Genomic DNA, 12,093 nt, shown 5'->3' with positions numbered 1-12,093 from the left:
CGCACACCACCATGCCTGGCTAATTTTTGTATTTTTAGTAGAGATGGGGTTCGACCATGTTGGCCAGGATGGTCTCGATCTCCTGACTTCGTGATCCACCCGCCTCGGCCTCCTAAAGTGCTGGGATTACAGGCGTGAGCCACCACGCCCAGCCTTTAAAATGATCTGTAAAGGTAATGATGATGGTGGTGGTGGTGGTTCCCAGTTACTGACAGTCTATGACCTACCAGGAGCCACACGAGGGACATCACATCCATGAGCCCAAATAACAGCCACCCTGGGAGGCGTGTGCCTCATCTCCATTTTGCAGAGGGGGAAACTGAGGCAAGAGGTTTTTTTTCCACTGTAAAACCCAGAGCCAGGTTGCAAACCAAGAACTTGGTGCTCTCCTACGCGGCTTCCTGTTGTTAGAATCGGAATGAAATGCTACTTCAGGAGAACCCCCGGGGACTGTGAGGAGAGAAGGGACTGACCGGTGTCAGAGAGACAGGCTCCCCCAGGGAAGGAGTTAGGCCTGCTGAGTCAGGCACTTGTGGAGGGAGATGCCTCCGGAGCATGCCTGCTGTGTGACCTTGGGCAAGTCACTCCTCCCGTCTGATACTTCAAAGGCAGGTACCAATGCTGGGCTCCCCAGGGAACGGCACTGGGTCAGGAGGTCCTCGGCGAACATGAAGGATGGGGACAGAGTCACTATGGGGACAGTCACTTGGGGGCAAGAAAGGAGCATGTGCCCAGACGAGAGACTCATGTGATCACAAGGCCCTGGGGAGTGGGAGGGCTCGAGGAGGCAGACGTGGGAAGATCGCGGCCATAGAAGTGGGAGGGGGGACTGGGTGGAGATGCCGGGAGGGTGCAGGCGCTGGTGCAGCAGGGTCTCCAGTCTGTCCACAGGGACAGGCAGGATAAGCACAGGCCTGCCCTCTGGGCCTCACTGCCCACCCCTCCACCACCAAGAAGCCCCACTTCAGCCCCGTGACAGCAACAGCAAGCCCCTGCAGCAGCCCTTCCCCCACCACACCTCCTCGTCCTCCAGGGAGCGCCCGCCACCCTGCATAAGCCCTTCCAGGGCGCCCATCACTATCCCTTTCCTGGGGACTTCCAACACCTCAACAGCCACAGCCCTTCCACGTGGGGACCACCGCATCTTGGAGACAGCATCTTCCTATCCTTAGCAACCACCAACACCGTGCGCAGCCAGCCAGCCTCCTTCCTCTGTCTCCTCCTCTCTCCACGGAGACCACGATGCCACAGCAACCACCGTCACTCAGCGCCGCCTGGACAACAGCTCCCTCCACGTGGCCGCCACCAACACAGCCTCGGTGACAGCCCCAGCCTCTCCTTTCCCCTCCAGGGCAGCCACCAGCCCAGCCAGGATGGAGCTGCTCCTTCTGCCTGCCTGTCTGCCTGCTTGCGGCCTCCCAGTGCCAGACGGCTCTCCCGGTGCCTCCAAAATTCAATGCACAGGATCAGGCCCCACTTCAATTCCACTGGTGTTTTCCTCTCCTCCCGGCTCACTCCCAGCCCCTCTCTCTGCAATGGGAAGACCCCCACCTGAGACCCCCACCACGCTCTCCCAGGCCTTCCCCTGGAAGCTGGCTCCCCACCCCCGGCAGGTGCACAGATGCCCCCTGCCCTGCTGGGGTGCAGACTAGGCCTGGCTCAGCCTGTCCGCCGGGTGATGGGCAGGAGCTGGGGTCCCTGAGCCAGCAGGGGCTTCCAGCCCACCCTCCCCAGTGAACCTGACTTAGCCCCCAGCAGGCCTGCCACTCTGCAGGCTGCCTCACAGGCCCCGTGGAAGGACAGCTAGGTGGGAGGGGTGCCCACGGCTGGGGGCGGGGGCTGGGCCCGCAGGAAGGAACACACAGGCTGGGACACATCACAGGTTTGCAAGGCCGGGTCATGTGAGCTGCGCCCACAGACAGCCACACACACACACACACACACGCAGGCCAAAGGACCCTGTCCTTACCAGATGTCTGCAGCAGAGGAGGCCCCTCCGGCACTGTCCCCAACCTGGGTCTCAGAAAGGTCCCCAGGCAGCAGCGGCAGCGGTAGCAATGAGATCTCAGGTCCTGGCCCAGCTCGGGTGGCAGCAGCTCCGCACCAAGTCCTCTCCTGCACGGAGGCGAGGGGGAGAGAGGGGAGGGAGGGAGAGAAGTGGAGGAGAGGGAGGGGGGACAGCAGGAGGGAGGGAGGAGGGAAAATGCTGAAGTCTTGAAGGGTACACTCACTTCTTTCTTGGGTTTCCCATGGCAACCGAATATACCACAAACGAGTATCAGGGTGAGACAGAGGGAGGAGGCAAAGGGAGAGGAGGAATGGAGGGAGATGGAGGAGAGATGGAAAGAGAAAGAGACAGAGAGATGGGGGAGACGATCGGGAAGAGATGGAGAGATGCAGAGGGAGATGGAGGCAGAGACGTGAAGGCACAGAGAGGGAGGGGTGGGGCAGGGGAGGAGGAGAGACGGAGGGGGAGGCAGGAGGATGATGAGGCAGGAGAGGGAGGCTGCGGCTTCCCATCGTAACCCATGGGCTCAGGGGCCAGGGGAGAGGCCAGGGTTCACAGGCCTTCTTTCAAGCCCTTGGCAGGAGGAGCAGGCACAGATGGGTGAGTTTTCTGGGAACAAAGGGGCCCCCACTCCCACCCCTCCACCTTGTCCCACATGCCCCACTGGGCTCCACAGCCTGGAGGTGCCTCCGGAGTCACATCCCAGCCTCATACCCCACTCACAGCCACGGTCACACATGTCACACCCACGTGTGTGTGCGCACACACCCCACACTCCTGTGACACCCAGTCCCCACACAGCCCTCGTCTCCTCCATGCCCAACCACCCCCTCTCCTGTCGGTCACTCGGATCACCAATGCCACCCACTGCCCTCATCGGCCGGGCCCAGGGAACAAAGACACCCTGGCCCTCGGCATATCCTCTCCTCTTCAGAACTCTGCCAGGACTGGCACACGCCTTCCCCTATGTGCCTAGCCTGAGCCCGGCCAGGTGCGATGCCTCTCCATCTTCCCGCCATATGGGCTCACACACAGCCTGAGAGCACAGTACCTGGCTGACCTCCACCTGCTCAGACTGGCGCTGCCAGACAGACGGGCCTCGGCGGAACCTCGCCTCCATCTGCGCGCACACATGCACACACACACACTCAGCCCTTCCCAAAGAGGCCCCTCTCCCTGTCCGGCCCGGCACTCCACCAGCCCAGATGGTACTCTTGGCCCTCCTCCGCAGGCAGGGGCTCACACCTCAGCCCCCTCGGCATTGCCATTCACAAACATATGTAGACCCACCAAGCGCTGGCAGCCAGCGGCGCCCTACAGAAAACAAACACACACTTGGGCCTCCCCTCCCCCACCTCCCTCGCTGCCTCAACTCCCTCACCCCCACCCAAAGGCAGAGAACTAGAAGGGCAGACTGCCTCCAGGAAGGGTTCCCAGGCCTAGCTGGGGGCACACAATTGACCCTGCACCCCTCGGCCAGCAGGGATGGGAAAGCATCCCAGAGGCGCACACTACACCCAAACACACACAGCCCAGTCGTCCCAGAGCACACCCAGACAGAAGCCACACAGGACATCCCACTGCTGCAGAGAAACGCGCATCACAGACCCAAAGACCTCCTGCGCCCAGAGACCAAGGTGCACTGCACACAGCTGAACCAGCACACAGGGGCGCCCCACACAGACACATTCCGCAACACTCAGGCCCACGCTGGTGCCAAAATGCACGGAGCCACTGCACAGACGCACGAACCAGGGGCACCCTGGACTGCCCCTCCCCAGGCTCCCAAACACCCCCAGAAAAACGTGCCCGGGGTACGGGGCCCCCAACATAGACACACGCCAAAACATACATGCTCCAAGCATGCCCACACGCAGGGAACCACTCCCGGACACACGTGCCAATGCACATGTCCCCACACCCCCCCAGCACAGCCACACCTGCACGCCACAGCGCTCCTGGGACAGTTCACGCGGCGCATCCCCATGCCGTCCACACCCACCTGGCACACACATCCCCTCACCAGCAACTCGCCAGGTCCGGGCTCCGGTCGCCCCCTATGCCCCTGCCGGCAGCTTTCGGATCCCTCGCACCGCGCAGAGCCCAGAGGCTGCGAAACTGGCTGCAGGCGTCAGCGGCTGCGGCTGCAAATTCTAAACACAGGCAAGTAAGGCGGAGAGCTGGGCCAGCCGGGCGCAAGTTCTGGAGGCTGGCGGGGCAGGCCACCGTGCAGGGGTGGAGAGCGCGGCGGGGTCGGCACGGGGAGGGGGGGGGCGGTGCGGCCCCGGCGGAGCTCTGAGCGCGCGCTCTTGCCCCCACCGCTCCCGGTCCGCGCCAGTCCCCGCCCGCCCCTTCCTCTGGCCCCGCCGCCACCGCGCACCCACCCGGTGCGCCCCCGGAACGGACACGCCCGCCGCCCGCCAGACCCAGGTCTGCCTCCACCAAGTGGATGCACTGTATCGAGCCACCGCTACGCGGCTCTGCGTCGCCTCCTCCAGGACGCCTCCTCTGCTCTTCGCCCTCCTCGCCGCTTCTCTGCCCTCACCTCCACCTCGGCCTCTGGCCTCTGCTCACAGGCACAGCCGCAAGCTCGGCTCCACCCGCGCCCTCGCTCCATACGAAGGGAGAGGGAGGGCGTTGAACCTGCGCGAGGTGCTCGAGCAGGCCCCCTCCAGCCCCACTTCATCCCAACCACACTCTAGGCTGCAAATGTGCCTAGCGTTAGCAGCTGTGCGGCCTCGAACCCGTGGCCGCACACTCTGCCTCCGATTCCACCTCTGTGCAACAGGAATGATGTAGAGGGGCGTTATAAGGATTTCATGATGGACTCCTTACACAGGCTTGGAGCAGCAGGCAACGAACACGGAAGATGATTAGTCAGTATTATTAGTATCGGCCCCTCTTGCTGCTGTGGCACCGAAGCTTAGGCACTTCTCCGAGCCCAAGCTTCTCCTCTGGAAAATGAGGATGGCTTTGCTGGCTCGGGAGGATTCTGGGAGGAGTCTCAGAGACCCCGGGGAACATGCAGCTGCCATCCAACCAGCAAATGTGGGTGAATTAATCTTCAAGAAAGCATTAAAATTGCAAGTTCCTGGGCCCCTCGTCGACTCTCCCAATCAAAATCTCAGTGGACTGGGCCCAAGCATCTGCATTTTAACCAACGCCCAGAGATTCTAATGGCCCCTGACAAAAAGGATATTGCTCAATTTCTTGGCACAGCATGGATAGTCTGGTGTGGTTGATCCTCAAACTACATGTCCAGACTCCTCAAAATCCACTCTGGGCTTCCCCACCTCCGGGCCCCTGCTCACACGGACACCCCATCTGGCACGCCCCCACCCAGGAGCAGCCAGGACCTCTTTCACAATCCTCCGGCCAAAATCAAACAAGATCAGAGAGAGTGCCTTGCCCAGTATCTGGCAGGTAGCAGGTGCACAATCAAGGGAGTTCTGCAGAGCCCAGAGCAGAATCGGGCGCAGCCTCTCCAGCCCTTCCCGGGAGGCTCGCTCCACACCTGGCTTCCAGCCTGCAGCAGCAACCCCTTGTCGGTCAGGACACAGAGGAACAAGAATCACCTGTCAGGCAAGCCCCACTGTGTGCAGACCCCATGCTGGCCACTTGCCAGAGATGCCTGTGCCCAACCTCTTCTCCAGGGCCCTGAGCTCCGCCAGGCAGGAGCTCCTCTCTGGGGGTTCCTGCCTGAGCTCCAGGACACGGCATTTCTCCCTGGGTGAAACATGCTAATAAGAGTGTGTGTGCCCCTGCCATCTGAAAGCAAAATGCAGTGATCTGTCCTCGGTAGCATGTAGACGAAAGGAATTTGTTTTAATAAGTATTTTTTGAGGGCCTACCAGTCTCTGCCTGCACAGAGCTGACACGCAGTGGGAAGTAGGCAGGAAGTAGGCAGATGCAGGAAATCCCCTGGGGAACAAGAAGGGCCAAGAAGGGAGGGAGGCAGGTAGGCTGACCCCACAGCCTGTCTCTCCAAGATTCAGGAATAATTGCAGGGGGAGAGGGATGACAGACAGGTCAACGGAGGAAACTGAGTCAGGCCCGGGTCTTGGGACTAGGCCCACAGCAGGCTGGTCAGGCAGCCCTTGGGATTCATTCCCTACTTCCTCCTGAGAGAGGTGGTGACCCGTATATACACACAGTTACACATATACAGACAAGCAAAGACACAGCCTACCCCCTCCTGGCCCCACTGCACGTTACAGCAGCCAGCGGAGGGTGCAGGCTGGCAGCTCCCAGGCCCTTCTCAGGCTTCCTTAGCCCCCCCCCCCCCGCAGTTCCCATGCACTTTAGGGGGTGACAAGGGTAGGAAGGGAACAGACACATTCGTGCACAGTGCAGACCCCCTCCAGGAGGCCAGGAATGAATGGCGGGGGCAGATGGGAAGGGGCAGGAAAAGAGTGGCATCCCGTGTGCCAGACAGGATGTCACAGAGGCGGCCGTCTCTTATCTAACCTTTAGTATGACCTTTGGGACAACCCAGAAGGGTTAGGAATTCGTTTTTTGTTTGGGGGTTTCTGTTTTGTGTTTTGGTTTGGTTTGGTTTGCTTTTTTGGCCGGGCTTGGTGGCTCACGCCTGTAATCCCAGCACTTTGGGAGGCTGAGGCAGGTGGATCACAAGGTCAGAAGTTCAAGACCAGCCTGGCCAATATGGTGAAACCCTATCTCTACTGAAGATACAAAAATTAGCTGGGCATGGTGGTGCCTGCCTGTAATCCCAGCTACTGGGGTGGATTTTTTTTTTTTTTTTTTTTTTTTTTTTGAGATGGAGTCTCGCTCTGTCACCCAGTGGCACAATCCTGGCTCACTGCAACCTTGGCCTCCTGGGTTCATGTGATTCTCCTGCCTCAACCTCCCAAGCTCTCCTGACCTCAGGTGATCCACCTGCCTCGGCCTCCCAAAGTGCTGGCATTACAGGCATGAGCCACCGTGCCTGGCCAAGAATTCAGCACTTTTGTCTCCACTTTGCACTGAGGACACAGGGCCTGGGGAGGGGAAGTGACTTGCCCAGGACACATACCCAAGAGGAAAAGAGGCAGGGTTTGGAGCCCTGGAGAGAAGCTGGACCCCTGCCCTTTCCACAAGCAAGATGGCTAGGAAGCGGGGAGTCCAGGGGACCACAGCTGAGGCCACGACAGACTCGGGACCTGAGGAAAATACTGCTCCCGGGGCAGCCTCCCGACTGTCACCGGGTGGGGGAGGGGGGCAGAGTCTCCAAGCGCTGCTGTGTGAGGCACTGTGGAGGGCCAGGGAGCAAGGGGCTGCCTTTGGGGACATCCCATCCCTGTTGGGAAGGGGCGCAGGAGGAACGGGATGAGGGGATTGGGACGCAGTACCGCTTTGAGGCCCCCCCTTTCCTGTCTGTCCTTGCAGCCACAGCAAAGGGCTTCCCCGGCCCCCAGCTTCTCTAGGGCAGGGTCACTGCACCCATTTACAGATGAGCAAAGCAAGGCCCAGAGCCGTCCTTCAGTGAGAGGGGTACGCCAAGAGGTCCCTACCTCCAGGCTCACCTAGCAGTAGAGTATAGCAGCCAGTGGTGCTGATGCAAGAGTCTCCCTTGGGGGGTTCCAGTCCTGGTTCCATTGCTGTGTGGCCCTGGACTGGTCTGTAACCTCTCTGTTTGTCTTCAGAATGAGAAATAATTATAGCTCCTACTGCAGCTGGCTTTTATAAACGAACGCCGCTTATAAAGAGCTTCAAACTGGGCCTGGCTCTCCGTAGGGGCTCAATAATATTAGCTGATATCATTATTATCACTATAATTATTACTATTTCCATCATCCGCATCCTGCAGCCAGCACCCGTCCTCTGACACTGCAGGCATAAGCTCGCCTGTCCAGGTGACTCTTCAGTCCTCAGGGCTTCTCTGGGGCTTTTCTGGGGACTGTCTGCAGAGCCAGGGGAAGGAGAGAGGGCTCGATTATTCCAGCCCCCAGACACTATGTCCGGTAATCATGTCAATGCCTCTGCCCCAGGTGGTAATTGAGCCAGGAGAAGGTTAATTTAATTGGAGACTGGGCTGGGACGCCAGGAGGCAGAGGCTTGGGTTAACATTAACTGGGCTCCTGAAAAGGTCTGATCGCTAAGAAGGTCAGGCTTTGAAGCAATCCTGCTTCTCGGCCATCCACTCCAAGCAGCACAAACGTCACAGCACCGGGGCGGGGGCGGGCAGGGGCACCAAGAGAGAGGAGCTGGGCCCCCAGGCACTATGGCAGGAGCAGATGAGGGGAGCGGCGATGCGTGCCTCCCAGCCCTGCACGCAGCTGTCACACTTTCACACCGCAAGGCAAGCTGCCACCGCCCTCTTACAGAGACGGGAGAGCTGACCCCTGTCACACACAGCCAGGATGCAGATGCGGCAGGGGTGTCACTGGAACCCGGTTCTGCTGCCCAAAACAGGCATCCTACAAGACCTCAGGGGCCACTGGGGAACTGGCGTGGAGCCCCCAGTGACCGCCCTGGACGTGCCCACTGGGGAAGGCTTGCAGCTGCTGTGCCCGTTTCTGTCACCCTGACTCTGTGGAGCTTGTGGGTGGAAGAGCAAGAGAGTACTGACCTGGGAGTCCAGAGCAGCCTCTCCTGGAGCCAGAGACCCCTTGGCCTGGGGTTCATCTCATCACCTGGCACCCCGCACCCAATTCCTCATGGCACCATATATTTTCATGAAATGACAGTGCCCTCGAGAAGGGACTGGGTCGTCAAACGTGCCTCCCTGCAGCCCCCAAGGGCAGACGGGGAAGTCCCATTAAATCAACAGACAGCTTATTCCACACCTCAGTGTCAAACCTCCACGTAACAGCTGCCAGCCCACCCGCCTCCAAAGACTGCCATGGAAATCCAAGGGAAGAAAAGGAAGTTCCTTACAAAGTTAGACTCAAACCACCACAGGAACGCAGCTACTCTGGGCTGGGGGGACAGGAAGTGAGGGGACAGAGCTCACATGGCCTGAGCCCCCATCATGTGCCAGGCACCGGCACCCCCGCAACTGACAAGGCCCACGGTCTCCTTAACCCCTGCACCTCTCTAACCCCCACCCCGTGTTACAGCGGAGAGACTGAGGCTCAGAGAGGCTACGGGAATGCTTAAATCACGAAACGCAGAAAGTAGCAAAATGGGATTCGAACCAATGGTCTTAGGCTCCTTGCCTGTGGCCATTTTCTATTGTCACATGCACTGACACACTCACATACACACTCATGAATGCACATGCACCCAGGGGTGGTGGACCTGGCCGGGCTGTGGAGGAAAACAGGGACTGGGGAGGTCAGATGGGGGGCTGCAGCGTGTCAGGGCAGGGGAGGTGCACTATTCAGGGGGCAGGACTTAAGGAAAGGGGTCCCACGCCCACTCAGGACGCTGGGAAATGGGGCCTCTTGGGAGGGCCCATCCACCCTAAGGCTTCCTCCCTTTCCCCTTCCCACCCCTCATACACAGGGGACATAACCACACCTGGCCACACACACACCCCTGACATCACACTCACAATCTCCGGCGGGGGGAAGCGACTCCCAGCAATACTGTCCCACTGACGTCACCTGCAGCCTGCAGCTTATGTCACACCTGAGGTTCTCACTGACGTCACATACATACTTTTTCCTGATGTCCCCACGATTACTCCTCTTTCCTTCTGCCTAGGGGTTGATGGCCCAGAGGTGCCCACCTCCCCACACACACAGCTGCAGGGCCCCAGGCTCACCAGGACAGCACCGGCATCTGCGCCCCTCTCACGGGACACACATTTGCACACATGTGAACAACCACATGCTTTCCTGGTGGCCCAGATGTGACACGTCCCACAGGTGGCCATGGGCCACGGGAACAGGGGTGTCAGCCAGGCACATACACACCCACACACGCACACACTCCAGTCCCGGCTCATGATGCAGCTCGCATATTAAAACACCCCTCAGTACCGCCGCCGCCGGCAGTCTGCGCCCCACAGCTTCCACCACATTCCTCCAGGTGCTGCCAGAACCCTCCTCCCCCCAGCTTCTCGCCTCCAACAGCCTGGCCTGCTGACAGCGACAGCCGCAGCCCAGACACACACACACACTCTCTAGCCCAACACCTGTGTCTCAGCAAGGGACCAAGGCAGTGGCCTCCAGCCGCAGCTGCTGGGTGGGAGGAGTCCATGGGGAAGGGCCAGTGCAGAGCCCTGAGCTGCAGAAAGCGCCGAGTACCACGTCCCTCCCCAGCTGAGTGCACGGCCAGCACCACTGTCCCCTTCTCATCTCCCTCCTTGGGCACGCCTGACACATCACGGCTTGGTGGCCTCTGTCTTGAACACAAGCTGCCCGAGTGTGTGGGTGCGTGAACACACACACACACACACACACACACACACCCCTCAGCTCTCTTCCCTCCAAACATTCGGAAAAAACCCTGCAGGGTCACTGACAGTGTGTGTGTGTGTGTGTGTGTGTGTGCGCGTTTGCGCACTTGTGTGTATACAGAGAGCAGGGTCCACACACACACACACGCACACACACACAGTGTGCACAATTCTCCCCGCATGCACACAGCACCCCACCGGCCAACACACCCACCCCTTCCCCCTCCCCTGACAGCTGCTGGAGCCCACACAGGCACACACACACACTGGCACGCAGGCACGCGCACGCGCGTGCACACACACACACACACACACACACACACAGAGCAGTGGCCCTGGCCCTGCCAGCTGCAGTCTCTGAGATTTATGCTGCCTCCCCGGGCTGCCTCCCTCCCTGTCCCTGCCAGCACCTCTACAAGGTTCCCACCCCCCAATTCTGGTCCTACCAACCCCACCGCCGACAAGCCCCACCCTGGTCCCCCTCTCCTGAGCAGACATCCACCCCGTCAACCCCTCTTACCAGCTGGAGGATGAATGGCTTGACCCAGCAGCACCCCACGAAAGAGGGGGGTCAGGGACCCCGACTCGAAAAGACGGGGGCAGAGAGGTGCAGTGTGGCACTGGCTGGCACAGCGTCCACCATCGAGCCTCTGCACCACCCCCAGAAATGCTCACCTCACCGACCGTCCTCCGTGTCCTCCCACCGCCTCCGCCCACCGCCGCCACCACCACCCTCGCGCAGGGTGGTCCCCTGGGGGTCTCACGGGAATCCCCAGACCCAGGAGACACTGGGGGTGGCTCTCCCCGTCTCATGCCCCCCTTCCGTGTCCCCCTCCAAGCCCCACCCCCACTGGCGGAGGGGGTGCCCTCCGGCTCCAGCCCCGACTCCCACCGTCTCGCCGGCCGCGGCGCCCGGATCCGGAGGAATTCACTTACCCCAACCCCAGCCCCAGCCGGGATCCGGGCCAAGCGCCGCCTCCGGGCAGCGGCGGCCGCGGGGCCTGCGCGTGAGTGTGAGTGTGTGTGAGCGCGGGTGTGGGTGCGGGGTGCGCGGCGCCCGGCCGTGGCCCCGTGCGTGGCGCGTGGCCGTGGGGTGGCCCGCGTGTGTCTGTGTGTGTGTCTGGGAGCGCGCGTTTGCGCGCAGACGCCGCCGCCCCCTCCTCCCCGCCGCCGCGCCTCTGCCTCGGCTGGGAGGGCGCCCGGGAGGGGCCAAGCGGCGCGCGTCCGGGCCGCGGCGCGTCGTGTCCCTCGGTCCGTCCGCCCGCCCGCCGGCCCGCGCCCGGCGCCCTCCGCAGGGCTTTCCGCAGCGAGCCCGCTCCCGCCCCCGAGCCGGCCGCACGCTCCACGGACACACGCGCGCTCGCAGACACACGCCCGCAGGGCGGGGGCCGCGCCTGGCGCCGCCGCTGCGGCTGCAGAGCCCGGGGAGGCAGCGGCGGCCCCGCGGAGCCCAGAACCCCGGCCGGGGGCGCCCCCGCTCCCCCGCTCCCCGCCCCCCTGCGCGGCTCACCGTGCGGGATCCGGGTCCGGGTCCGGGTCCGGCCCCCGACAGCGCATTCAACAGCTAGGGGCAAACTTGCGGCGGGGCCGCCGGAGGGGCGCCTGGACTCGCCCTCCCCCTGGACTCCGCCTCCGCGGATGGGCCCCCTCGCCACCTGGTACCTCCGTGCCCCGCCGCCTGCGCCCTGCTGGTTGGTACCGCGCTCAACCGCTGGCGGCTGGGGAAGTGCGGCTGCTGTGT

The 12,093-nt window shown here is 61.7% G+C and overlaps 1 protein-coding gene across 12 annotated transcripts in view; it reads right to left on the bottom strand.

The window, feature by feature from the left end:
* The window catches only part of ELFN2 (extracellular leucine rich repeat and fibronectin type III domain containing 2), a 59,774-nt gene extending 48,110 nt beyond the window's left edge, over positions 1–11,664 (bottom strand). For 5 of the 12 annotated variants that reach the window (XM_074391296.1, XM_074391293.1, XM_039463243.2 and 2 more), the window contains exons 1-2: positions 4,032–11,277; positions 1,970–2,115 (exon numbers count right to left, since the gene is read on the bottom strand). The gene's annotated coding sequence lies outside the window, so the exon portion shown is untranslated. The other 7 variants (XM_074391297.1, XM_074391298.1, XM_039463239.2 and 4 more) reach the window with 6 other exon arrangements.
* Positions 11,665–12,093: the final 429 nt, after the last annotated feature.

This window comes from Saimiri boliviensis, chromosome 21, assembly GCF_048565385.1.
Source record: "Saimiri boliviensis isolate mSaiBol1 chromosome 21, mSaiBol1.pri, whole genome shotgun sequence".
Classification (NCBI taxonomy): domain Eukaryota; kingdom Metazoa; phylum Chordata; class Mammalia; order Primates; family Cebidae; genus Saimiri; species Saimiri boliviensis.
The sequence above is the reverse complement of the archived record's forward strand: the minus strand, read 5'-3'. Positions and strand labels throughout refer to the sequence as shown.